The sequence below is a fragment of the Lactuca saligna genome, chromosome 8, assembly GCF_052625555.1.
Source record: "Lactuca saligna cultivar CGN05327 chromosome 8, ASM5262555v1, whole genome shotgun sequence".
Classification (NCBI taxonomy): Eukaryota; Viridiplantae; Streptophyta; class Magnoliopsida; order Asterales; family Asteraceae; genus Lactuca; species Lactuca saligna.
In genome coordinates this window covers 50,918,376-50,931,231 of record NC_136424.1, presented here as the reverse complement: position 1 = coordinate 50,931,231, position 12,856 = coordinate 50,918,376, and the positions used below count along the sequence as shown (strand labels likewise).

The 12,856-nt window shown below is 30.2% G+C and overlaps 1 long non-coding RNA gene across 1 annotated transcript; it reads right to left on the bottom strand.

The window, feature by feature from the left end:
- Positions 1–5,717: 5,717 nt before the first annotated feature.
- Positions 5,718–8,745, bottom strand: LOC145008291 (uncharacterized). The gene is made up of 3 exons (XR_013663346.1): positions 8,548–8,745; positions 7,702–7,793; positions 5,718–6,107 (listed from the first exon to the last, which is right to left on the bottom strand). It is a non-coding gene; the product is annotated as an uncharacterized LOC145008291 (long non-coding RNA).
- Between the last annotated feature and the right edge of the window lie 4,111 nt (positions 8,746–12,856).

The following is a 12,856-nucleotide window of genomic DNA, read 5'->3' as shown; positions in this document are numbered from 1 at the left end:
TTATTTGTACGGGGTCCGGTATATAATCTACATAGACCACAAGAATTTGATATATCTCATGGATCAGCCAAATCTGAACATGAGACAACGTAGGTGGCTTAACATAATCAAGGATTATGACTGCGACATTTTGTACCACCTGGGAAAAGCGAATATGGTCGCTGATGCCTTGAGCCACTACTAAAAAAGCAGTCTTTTACGACACGCAAAACACGATGCTCTTTGATAGTGGACACGCATTTGTGCGTGCCCTGAAATAAGTGTTAGAAAAGAAAAAAAAAATACAAACACGGAGGGCGCTTATCTTAAACGTGTGACCTCTTCAAATGTCCCTTTATATTTTTGTTTAAACGCGCGTTTTTAAAGGGGGAAAACGAAATCGTGAAATTCTAAAATTTTGAAGAACCCCGCTTCTACCCTCTCTCATCAATATAACCCTTCATTCACTCCTTCCTTCTCTCTGTAAACCCTAATCGCCACCGCCACCGCCACCACCATTGAACCTTAAAATCTGAATCCAGACTTCACTTTAATTCACTCAATCCGAACCTTAAATTTTAGCAAACCCACCAGAACCCTAAGTCATGCCTTTTATGCTTTCACATCCTTCCTTCCCTAGTCGTATGTTATTCTGAATCCTTATTTCTTTTCTCTATCACGAACCCACCTCTATCGCATCGCTCTGCTCATCGTCGTCGTCTTAGGCTCTTACGCCTCCATCGTGGTCTCTGTGCTCATCGTATCATCATACATGCCATCTATTCTCGTCGTTCTTCTCCTTAACCCTACGTAGGTAAATATCATCAGTACTCCCTCTTATCTTCGTTCTGCTCCTTGACCCTACGCAGAGCGTGGCTATTACCTCCTTGTTCAACGACCCATCAACCCAAATCCTGACATGGCTATCCTATGGCGATTCACCGCCCAATGCTGACGACTATGGCGACGGTTGGAATTCAAGCTTTTAACCTAATACACTTCATCTGATAACGACACGGAAGATTCGATGAATTCAATCAGACGGTCAATTGTTCACTTCTCGAGGTGTGTTACGATCACTATCTTTTATTAGTTTTGTTTGTAAATTTTGGTATGATGCTCGTTTCATCAATCTCTTAGCGACATGGCTTTTAACATGTCATCATCATAACTGGATCTGAATCAGTACACAATAGAGTAGATGAAATTAAAATTGAAATTAGTATTATCTAGCTGAATGGATATCGATTTGACTCCAAATTGGAGTCAATCGAAGGATTATTTGGTAATGTGTTCATTCTTTTATTTTCAATAGAGACGAGTTTTGTTGAAGAGACTGATGCCTGCTGCTTTTTAGATTCACTTCCATTTTTCTTTCAGTTTACATCTTTTATATGTGAGGTGATATGGCCACGACTCTTTTTTTTAATCCACGGATTTTAAACCATATTGACTATTTCGCCTCTCATTTATATGGCCTTCTCCGTCTCTCACTCTTCCACCTAAATAGCTACCTTCCTTTTTTATACAAACCATCTAAAATGGGGAATTGGAACGGTATAGCCTATTACTAGAAATTCATTAGGAAAAGAGCATATTTAGGTGAAAATGATGGTCACAGGTGATAGGATTCTATTGGAGATTGTGGTTCAAGGGGATCTCTAGCACTGTGAGATGAGGAATGAGTTCATTTGGTGTAATGGTTTATCAAAAATGAAGCGTATGCATCCTTTAAATAAATTAATTGCATTCTAAAGATAGATGATGAAGGGCACAACTGTCAATTTACTTTAAAAATCCATGGATGTATAAAAAGATGTGGAATTATCAGCTCCCCTTATATATATATATATATATATATATATATATATATATATATATATATATATATATATATATATATACACATATATATATATATATATATATTAGAATTTCTTTTTATCATAGCATTGTAAATAATAAATATACAATCTTTATATGTACAGACATTCCAGGTCGTGTCTGAGTACCTCCAACTTCTGGATAGCTTATCAGTGCTATCAGCTATACAAGAGATGAGTCGTGGTGTGGAGGTAAGATTACTAAGATACCCTTCATATACATTCATCATTATCCTATATTACTTTGCCAGTTGGACATATACGTGTACATCATCTATACTGATACAGTCATCACAAACGTACATTACAGATATGGCTTGGAAGAACTCTACAAAAGTTGGATTCACTTTTATTGGGTAGGATGTTGAACACAACAGGGGAGGATATTGAACACAACCCTATGGCTGTTGAAGTTGATAAATCTGATATTTCTGGTCTTACATGGATGAAAGTTCCATGGACTAATAAGCTTGCTGTTAGAATCAAAGATGGTTTGAAGTACAAGTTCACTGGTTTTCGTGATCAGGGAGCTTTTCACGGTGATTCATGCATGTATCTTTATTACATATCAAACATCTTTTTCCTTATCATAGTGTTCTATTTTATTATATTACAGGATGTTATTAGCCTGACCAACTTTTTCCAGAACTCCTATGGGTTAACAATAGAAGAAAAACAACCCATGACTTTTTCTGATGATATCACAACAATCCTGAGCAGTAAATCTTAATGGATCCATACAACTCATGACTTTTTCTAATGATATCACAACAATCTAAGAACACTTGATATTTTAAAGGATATTGTTCTTGATTCTTATACTCAATAAAAAAAGAATTTCATATGATAAAAGATTACATTGATCTGTCAATGAATCAACTTATTGGAACTATTCCCTTCTCATATGAGTTTTCTTGCCCTAGGATATTATGAAGAAACTAGTGGAACTTAGTGGACAGGAAATGACAAGATGAGCCACATCTGGATAGGTGTCGGTGTCAGCTTGGAGCATCTAGAAGGAAAAACACTTCTAGGTATGCTGACCTTGAATGACGCTTGAGCCCCTATCTTTAATCTTGTTTTGTCTTTTGAACCAGGGTTAGAAAGTTATAATAGAAACTAACTTGCCGTTTTTGATAGTTTTGAAGTATAGACTAGAAGTTAATAAAGGTCATGTGAATAACCTTCAACCAAAACAAATGAAATTTCTTCTGTTTATTTTTTAGTTAATTTGGTAGCTTACTAATTGGGGAAATACTCAAATAACATGATGCCAACGTATGATATATATTTTTATAGGAAAATGAACCATTTATGCTATTATTGAGGGTCATATTTTGTCATTTGTAGATAAAATGTCATTATTTATTTAAATATTATGTTTCTACATGTTTATAGGTAATTCAAAGAAAATTACTAACTGTGCTTACACTATCCACCTTGATCAATGGAAACATTGGGCCTTGATCAATGTCTTACACATGGACTATCCAAATCCAATGCTTCCTGTTGCATCTTCAACAATAGATGTTACTGGTATGGTAAAGTCATTATTCTTTATAACAACTTGAAGGATTGTTTTGTAAAATTACTCAACTTTTTGTTGTATTATATATTTATACTTTTATTATGCTTACTAGTTTGGCAACATTGTTGATCCTAGATAGCACTTATTTTGTAGTTATGTTTTTTTGTAGGCAATATAGATACTGTGGCTAACTTCATAGATTTAGAGTCCTTGAGTGGTGTTATTAAGGAAGAGTGGAGACAAGTCATACACACATTTAAAAAAATCAGCACATATCTTGTTTACAGTGAGGCACACATTAGGTTATTAGAACTATTAGTTTGTAAATTTTTTTTACGTCTATTGATTTATTTTATCTTTCCATGCAACAACTATTTGTATGACATTAACTTTTGTGCAATGTATGGTATTTTTCGTATATGGTATTTTATTTTCTATTATGAGACATGAAATGCAAATTTAATTTGAAAATAAGTAAATCTATACATAAATTTTTTTTTAAAAAAAATTTAAAATTACGATACGCAAAAATGTGTGTCGTCTTCATTTATGACATGGCTTTCTTGACAGGGGCTTCCTTGATACGCATTGCGTGTCATAAACACGCGCGTCGTAAGGTTACGACACGCAAATGCGTGTCATCTTTCTTTATGATAGGGCCTTCCTTGATACACATTGTGTGTCATAACCGCGAGTCGTAAATGCGCGTCGTCTCTCTTTATGACAGGGCCTTCCTTAACGCGCATTTGTGTGTTGTCTGAGCGTTTTACGACGTGCAATGAGCGTCGTAAAAGGCTGTTTTTCTAGTAGTGAGCCACAAGTGAGTTGGTTCTTTTGTTGGGAGCGTATACATGCGGGTTTCGATTTATTCACTACTGTTGGATTTGATTAGGGAAGCTTAGGCAGAGGGAGTCAAGAAGAAGAATTAGAAGTAGGAAGAACTCAGGGACGAAATTGCCAGGTTTATTTACCGACAATCGTTGATTGTTAACCCGGTGTGGTCGGGTTTGTGTACCTGATTTTTGTGGGATCAGGTAGAATGTGTTGGAGAAGGCACATAAGTCCAGATTTTCGATACACCCTGGAGCCAACAAGATATATCGGGATTTGAGACTCAGTTATTGGTGGTTGAGCATGAAGAGGGAGATAGTCTTGTATATTGAGAATGAAGAGGGATTTGAGACTTAGTTATCGTTTTATTGTTTCAGATACTTCAGATGATCAGGGGAAAGAAAAGGCATGATCTTGCACATGCTTCTGGTTTTTATGATATTGAATTTAGGGATACTTTGAATATGATTATTATTTTTGGAAAATGTTTTGTAAACACTTATGGTCTTTGGATTGGTTTTGAAAAATGAAAATTTTACTATGATTTTTGGGATACTACAATAGTATGTGTGTGTATTTGTTTGTTTGTATGTGTGTGTGTCTATATATATATATATATATATATATATATATATATATATATATATATATATATATATATATATATATATATATATATATATATATATATTTGAATTCATGGGAGAACACATGTTCTTCTGAGATAATGGGGACATGATTCTTGCTACACATTTAGAATTCCTAAAATTAAATAAAAAGAATTGAAAAAAAATAAAAAGAAATTGAAAAAGCATATATATTTATAATTTATGATTCTTTTTTTAAAACAAAAGATAACAAAAAATAGAAAAATACCAAAACATATGATGATTATATAAATATTGGTTTTAAGATGTTCAAAAACATCTAAATTCGAGTACACTACATCGGATACTCAAGTTGGAATTGACCTCAACGCTGATGAATCTGTTCTAGTTACAACACCTTCCTGGCCAATGGGAAAGAAAAAAAAGAAAAACACTAAGACAAAGGCAAATCGAAAGATTTAGATGACTTGAAAGTGATGGGGGAGAGGTGAAAGGTCTAAATGCAAAGTGTTGCATAATGCTTCCAAAAGATAACGTAGAAAATAAGGAGATAATGACATTAAATTACGTACGCTAGACATAAGTAACATGACCAGGGACGAGCTTGTAATTGCTTTAGCGAGCGATCAAAGCTGACCTTATGAAACATTATAATTATTAGTTTTTTAATCGGTTGTTGTGTGTGTTTTTTCAAGTTAGTAGGTTTTTCAATTCCTAGTTATTTTGTTTTCTAAGTTTTTAGGAGTTTTTTAATTTCATTTAATGTTTCTTGAAGTCATAAAATTATGTTTTATTCTTAATATTGAATTGCTTTAGATTTTCTTTTAGAAAAAAAACTTAATATACATGCCACGGTACCAACTCCTAGTGTGTAGCAATGAACCTTGATTCGGCGGTAAAAATGAAATGGCAGTGAGGTGGCGCCTATGTTGCAGAGAAAAAAAAATATATGGTAAGTATTACACCATACCCTCTAGTTTGTAAGGTTTTAAAATTGATTTCAAAGCCATCACCTTCTCATTAGTGTGTGTGTATATATATATATATATATATATATATATATATATATATATATATATATATCCATCTCTAATAATTGCCTCTCCTAAATCTCTAATAATTGCCTCTCCTAAATACCACGTGTCACCTCCTTAAACCCCAGAATTCGGCATGTCATTCTTCTGCCTCTATTCCCACTTCTTTTCCCGCCCATTTACTACTTCAGGAATGTAAATCATATATATCCTAAAAATCAGCTCTGAAGTTACGTTATTTTCCCTGCATTCAAACAAATTTTCAAATTTCAATTTCATATCTAATCATATCCCATATAATCAGCAATGGGTTTGAAATAATTGATCTCTACCAAATTTATAGCCATCAAATTAGGAATTAAATCACGATTAGAATATTCTCTTCTCCTATTCATTGAAATTATAAATACCCAACCCCTTAATATTTTTATATGTTTTAACGAGTTTCTGCTTCTTCCTCTCTGCAAAGTGCAAAGTACCATCTTCCTGAAGTACATTTCAATCCATCAGGTTACGTTAAAACTAAATAATCATACTTTCTTTTATTCTGTTTATTTCTATCATCTTCTCCTTCTGTTATAATAATTTAAATAACATTGTTGATTAAAGTTTCGAGAGGTAATTGATTTTCAATTTATATTTTATTTTTTAACAATTTAAATAACACATATACAATTTTGTTTAGATCAACCCGCAATTAATACATATTTTCCCGTGACAAAGCTTTTCATTAACACCGACCTTGATGAGATCAATGTTTTCAAACACAGGTAAATTATGATTTATCATTTTTTTTTTCTATAACTACCCTTTTTGTGACTAATAATGTTTATTTTTTTTTTTATAAAAACAGTTTTGATGGAGATGATCCCCTGACACCTCTTAGAATACAAATACATTCAATAGTGTTTAGAGTGTACACTTTGATTTGATCATTTTTCAATAAAAAGTTGTTAATCTAATTTAATTAATGTATTATTAGGATAATATATTTATGTATTTTATTAGGTGCTGGAAATATTTATTGTTTTTTCTTATTGCAAGTTGCAAGTAGTTATACTTTTACATGGCATGCATGTTAGTTGATTCTACAATTATGGTTATTACACATTATAAAAAGTACATTGCTGTTTCTGGTAAATGAAAAAAATATGTTCAATCTTGAAGTTGCACGAGTACTTTGTGCTTGGCTTTATCGATGTATTTTTAAATAGGTATTAGGCAATTAAATAGTTATTACACATTTTTAAGTACACATAGGACGAACAAAAAACAAACAATGAAAACAAATGGCAACATTAATAGAAAAGGGTATAACTGTAATTTTTCTATTTCAAAGATATTATAATTGTTTTTATCTTTTGCTTATTATAGGAATTTGACATTTTTGCCCTTTGCCAAAATAACTGCCATACATAAAACTTATTTTGTATAAGATTATATAAATATGAGAAGCAATGTACTTTTACAAGGCTATAATTTTTAAAACATTAAATATGCTTAGTAGCATGCCAACAATGGTCTAAACTTAAAATTACAAGAACATGAAGATATTTAAAATAAAAGACAAACCACAAATAAAACGTAAACGATAGTAGGAATTACCCAATATTTGTATAACATAATATAAAAGGGCATAATTATCATTTTATATTAAAAAAATAAATATGGCAGTTTTATTGTTTCTTCTTGGTATAAGATATTGCCATGTGCTATAAGTTATAAACCAATCAATGTTTGTTCATATACTAAAAGTTAATTTGATCAATATAAAAATAGAAAGTCTGAAATAAGATTTCGTAATTACAGACTAGGAGGACATGTGCTATAAGAATTACCTGATTCTCATTACTAACAAATGTAGCATTCCTTAATTTTCAAGCACTTCAATAGAAGCATGTGGCGATTCTAACTGTCGTTCCAGCCAATTCTGCAAGTAATATGATATTCTAAAGCATTAGTCTTTTTTTTATAATATCAAATATAAACAAATATGGCTGTCTCCAAATATACAAAATAATCTTCAATTATTATGAAATCCTGAAAATTTATCATAAGTCCAAACTACCCTCCAATAATGAAGAAATTGATGTTGACTGCCAATCTATTCCAATGTTTTTTCATAATAGCAACCTGGGCAACTTTAAGTGAAGTTGCCCTGTGACTTATGTAGTAAAAAATACATGTAAAGATGTTGACTGTTGGTCAAATCCTTCAATTGGAAGAAAAAATGGTTTTCGGTATTTTGAAGATTCTGAAAAAGGTTGTTGAACAGGTGTACAGAACCATGTCTTTAATTGTTTCTCTTCTACTACCGACAAAAAACGTTAAAAAAAGGGTTGATCAGTTATGGTTAAACAGTGAATTCATAATTCATTTCATTTTTAAATTTACTCGGATTTATCAAACTTTCTACCTTTCGTAATTTGCATACACACATGTATACCAAATAACATCACACTCTTCTCCTAATCCCCTTTAAAATTGGTAATACAATACCGGGATGTTTGAAATACGAGATGAAATTACACTAGCGGGAAGTAAAATTTTTTAGAGAGATATTCGGGATTTACTTTTTCACATACATTAACAACTCTTATGACCTCAAAATTTAATAACGAAAAAGTATTCCACCCGATTTCAACCAATTCGAATCTTCATCTAAAAAAGCCCTAATTTGTTACCTGTTGAAATCGCGTGTAAAGAAGCATTTCGTCGGTTCACTATTACCTAAAAGTTCCCGTTTTCACCCTGTCATCGCACGAAATCCATCCTCCTTCGACCACTGTTCTTCCGATTTTGCACAAGGTCTCCATTGTTTCTTCAGGCATGTTCCTTTTCTCTTTTTCGATGCACCGATTTTGTAAGATGCCAAGACAAAGTTTCTATTTACTCCCTGTACTATACAAAAAATACTATCCAATTATAACCCTTTTATTTTTTTTTATAAATTATTATTATTATTATTATTATTTTTGAAGTTAACAATTTGATTGGAATGGGCTTTTCTAATTAGATTTAATATTCAATAAATTGATACATAATTGCAGTTAATATAATCATCATATTAATACTCTTTAACCCTTTCGGAACACATTTTTATTGCTAATTTTATATATGATTACATGACCTACCGTTTGTAACAGTTAGTTTAAATTATTAATCTTATTTGTAACTATATTCCATTTTTTTCATTACATACCAAACAAGGACATGAATTCAACAGACGTTAGAGAGAGAAGAAAAAACAAGAAGTTATATTTGGATAACAAAAAATCCAAAAAACAATTCACCACATCATCATCTCATCATTGTCCCATTCAAATTTCAAAGAAGAAAATTTTCATTAGCTGTGTGTTTTGCAATGATAATTAATAAGAGTCAAGGACAATCTCTATCGAAGGTTGGTTTGTTCCTCAAAGAGCCTGTTTTCACACATGGTCAATTGTATGTTGCTTTATCCATAGTTCAAAGTAGAGAATGATTAAAACTGTTGATTTTAGATAAAGATGGTAGACTAACAAATAAAACTCTAATGTTGTGTATAAAGAAGTTTTTAGAAATTTGTAAAAAAATATGTACACTTTTATTATTAATACAAATTTAGTTATTTGTTTTTTGTTAAATTTATATTTCATTTCATAAAATTGTATTTTTATTGCATATCTACAAACACAAAATCACAATTGCATATTCAAACCACTACCGGTTCGTATTTTTAATGATTAGTAATGTCGTTATCTTATTATTGCAAAACATATAAAATCTAATCATTACAGTAATTAATATTAATTTTAAATAAATAGGTACAATTTAATTAAAAATTTTAATTTCTAATCCGTGGTGTCCACGGGTTATAACCTAGTATATATATATATATATATATATATAGGGTTAGGTTATTTTGTTTTTAGTAACTATTGTGTGCCAAAATACACAAATCTGGACCATTGGATGGAATATAATCAAAGATCATGATATGAGGGTTATGATAGTAGAATATGATAACATGTACCATATAATCACACAAATTTGAGCATAATGACATTCTAGTCAATTAACCTATATTAAAAAAGGAAATTTTCGGATTTTTAAGGATAATTAATTCCTTTATTTTTAAAAATCTAAATATTTTAAATTAATTTAAAATTAAAAATCCGATTTTTATTCTGTCAGAATGATAGAATTTTAACCATAAAGTAGTAAACATATTTTTCGATTTTATTCTATCAGAATGATAGAATGTCAACCATAAACTAGTAAATATATCCTGAAAGAATACACAAAATCGATTTTTGAACTAATAATATACCAAATAATTACATTGTACGATTGTGATTCATTGAATTATAACAAACATTATGAAAGAATAACAAATATAATTCTTAAAAACTAACAACATTCTAGATGTCTTGTATATGTTTGACCTCTAAGCCAATTCAAAATATGCTAGAATTATATGAGATTGACATTTTGTGACATTGACATTATGTCAGAATTGTATTGCATGAGAATGATTTTATACAAGGAGCCTTTCCCATCAGGTCTTCAAGCCATTCTTCAAGCCATTTCTATCACAAATTCATTGCCAAATACTTTGTAGTGATACACTTTTAACAACTGCACATTAAACATATAATTAATTAACTAAAAATTCTATCAGAATAAAGCAATAATATTCTTATATAATAAACTATTCTTTCAGAATGGAAATATTATAAAAAGGTAATAGTGTATCTTTCATCATTTGTAGCAATTGAAGCTTGATTATAATATATAGAATATTCAACACAGAACATAAAAACATAAGTAAAAGTAGTTAGAATAACTAGTATACAACATACATTAGAATAAGTAGAATAAGTTGAAGTGAACATTTTATCAAACCACCATGCATAGAATAAATAAACGTAAACCATAATGCTTAAAATATTTTAGGTATACATAACTTACAATATCTAGAATAAATCAAAAGAAATCATTATCACATAAGAATATGTAGAATGTTTATGGAAGAATGATGCAATGTTGGCATTATGTTGAACACCTGGTAGGTGGAAGTTACACTTTCACATTACACATAGCAAATTAACATGTCAAGATCAACATCAGATTCAATAACAAGGTAAACATCATGGTAGGTGCAATTTCAGATAGCAATTTGATTCAAGGTGCAAAATCAGAAATCAATTTCAAAACCATTCAATCGACACATACTCAATCAGAATCATAAATCAATTTTGACTCAAAGTGAATAAGTCTCGATTCTTCAAAGATGAAACTTCCAACGAATCAGAAATTAAGGTAGAAGAAATCGATTATGTTGAATAACAAATAGATGAAATATAACTAGCCTTTTGGCGTCTTGAGAAATAGAATTCGTTTGAATTCATTGCTACTGGTACTGGTATTTTGATTATCATTCACTCCCTCAGTCTTGTAACATTTGTTGGTTGTACCAGGGTTATGGTCGACATGTTCATCAAAACTCAACTGATGCGGCCGAAGTTTAATGGAAGGGGGAGGATACAATTTTGTGGTTACCGATGGAAGAGGCAACAGGGAGGAGGCATAAGTAGAATACGTATGATATGAGAAGCTAGGGTTTAATAGTTGGTCAAAGAGATTTTTATGGTAATTTCCATGAATTAAGGAATTTTATTTTAATTATCATGCTAAAGTTACATAATTACCCTTATTACAATTTTTAATTATTTAATTATTCCTAAATTCCTATTGGTGCATTCATGCACACAATTGTTGCTAGAAACATTTGAACCTAGCTCTCTCTCTCTCTCTCTCTCTATATATATATATATATATATATATATATATATATATATATATATATATATATATGGAAAAGTAAATATACCCTTAAAGGTATATAAGCTTAGGTACCCAAACCCACGAGAATACGCGTTTTCTTTGTTATATTCATTATAATATTCTTAAAATTCAACCCTAACTTGATTTACTTTCAAGATTTTCGACATGTCACTATTATCTTCCTTTACATCACATCTTTTTTGCGAACACCTACTAGACAATATATATATATATATATATATATATATATATATATATATATATATATATATATATATATATATATATATATATAGATTAGTTGAAAATGAAAATTACGTAAGAGGAAGATAAATGTGAAATTTATAAAAATCTTGGAAGTAATTTAAGTTAGAAGTTAAATTATAAGAACATTGGACGATTACAATGTATATATAATATAAAATGATGTACTCTGATAAGTTTGAGTACTTAAGCCTGTATATCTTTTAGAGTGTATTCACTTTTCCCATAAAAATTTGAAAAAGTTAAATTATTAAAAAATTGGCCGATTACAATGTACATATAATATAAGATTTTGTGGGACAAGAGGACGCGGTTCTTGCTACACATTTAGAATTCCTAAAATTAAATAAAATTTTGAAAAAAGTAAAAAAAAAAAAAAAAAAAAAAAAGGTAAAAAGCATATTTATTTTTAACTTTGATTTTTTAAAAATAACATAAACAAAAAAAATCACTGCCTATTATGTTAGAATATGTATAATATTTTTAAAATGTTCTAGAGTATGTGTAAATATTTTAGAATATTTACATACTACATATATTCTAACATTATTGTGGATGATTTTCTTTTTAAATTTTTGTTTGATTTTTGAACTTTTTTTTTTAATTTTATGTTTTGAAAGAAAAAGTTTCAAAAATAATAAATGGTTTTCTTTTTGGAATGACGGAATATTATTAAAACTAGCAAGAAACTAGAAAATGAACTACATAAAAATAGTAGCTAAAATACGATTATGAAGCCAAGAACACCAACTAAACTTGGATTTTGTGCACCTACTAGAAATCCAAAAACAAGACTTATAAACAAAATCATCAAAAATCATGGATTTCTTAGGGATAGCCACTTCAAAAATCGTTGCATTTCTTAAATTCCAAATGTACCAAAAATAGGTCAATATCACT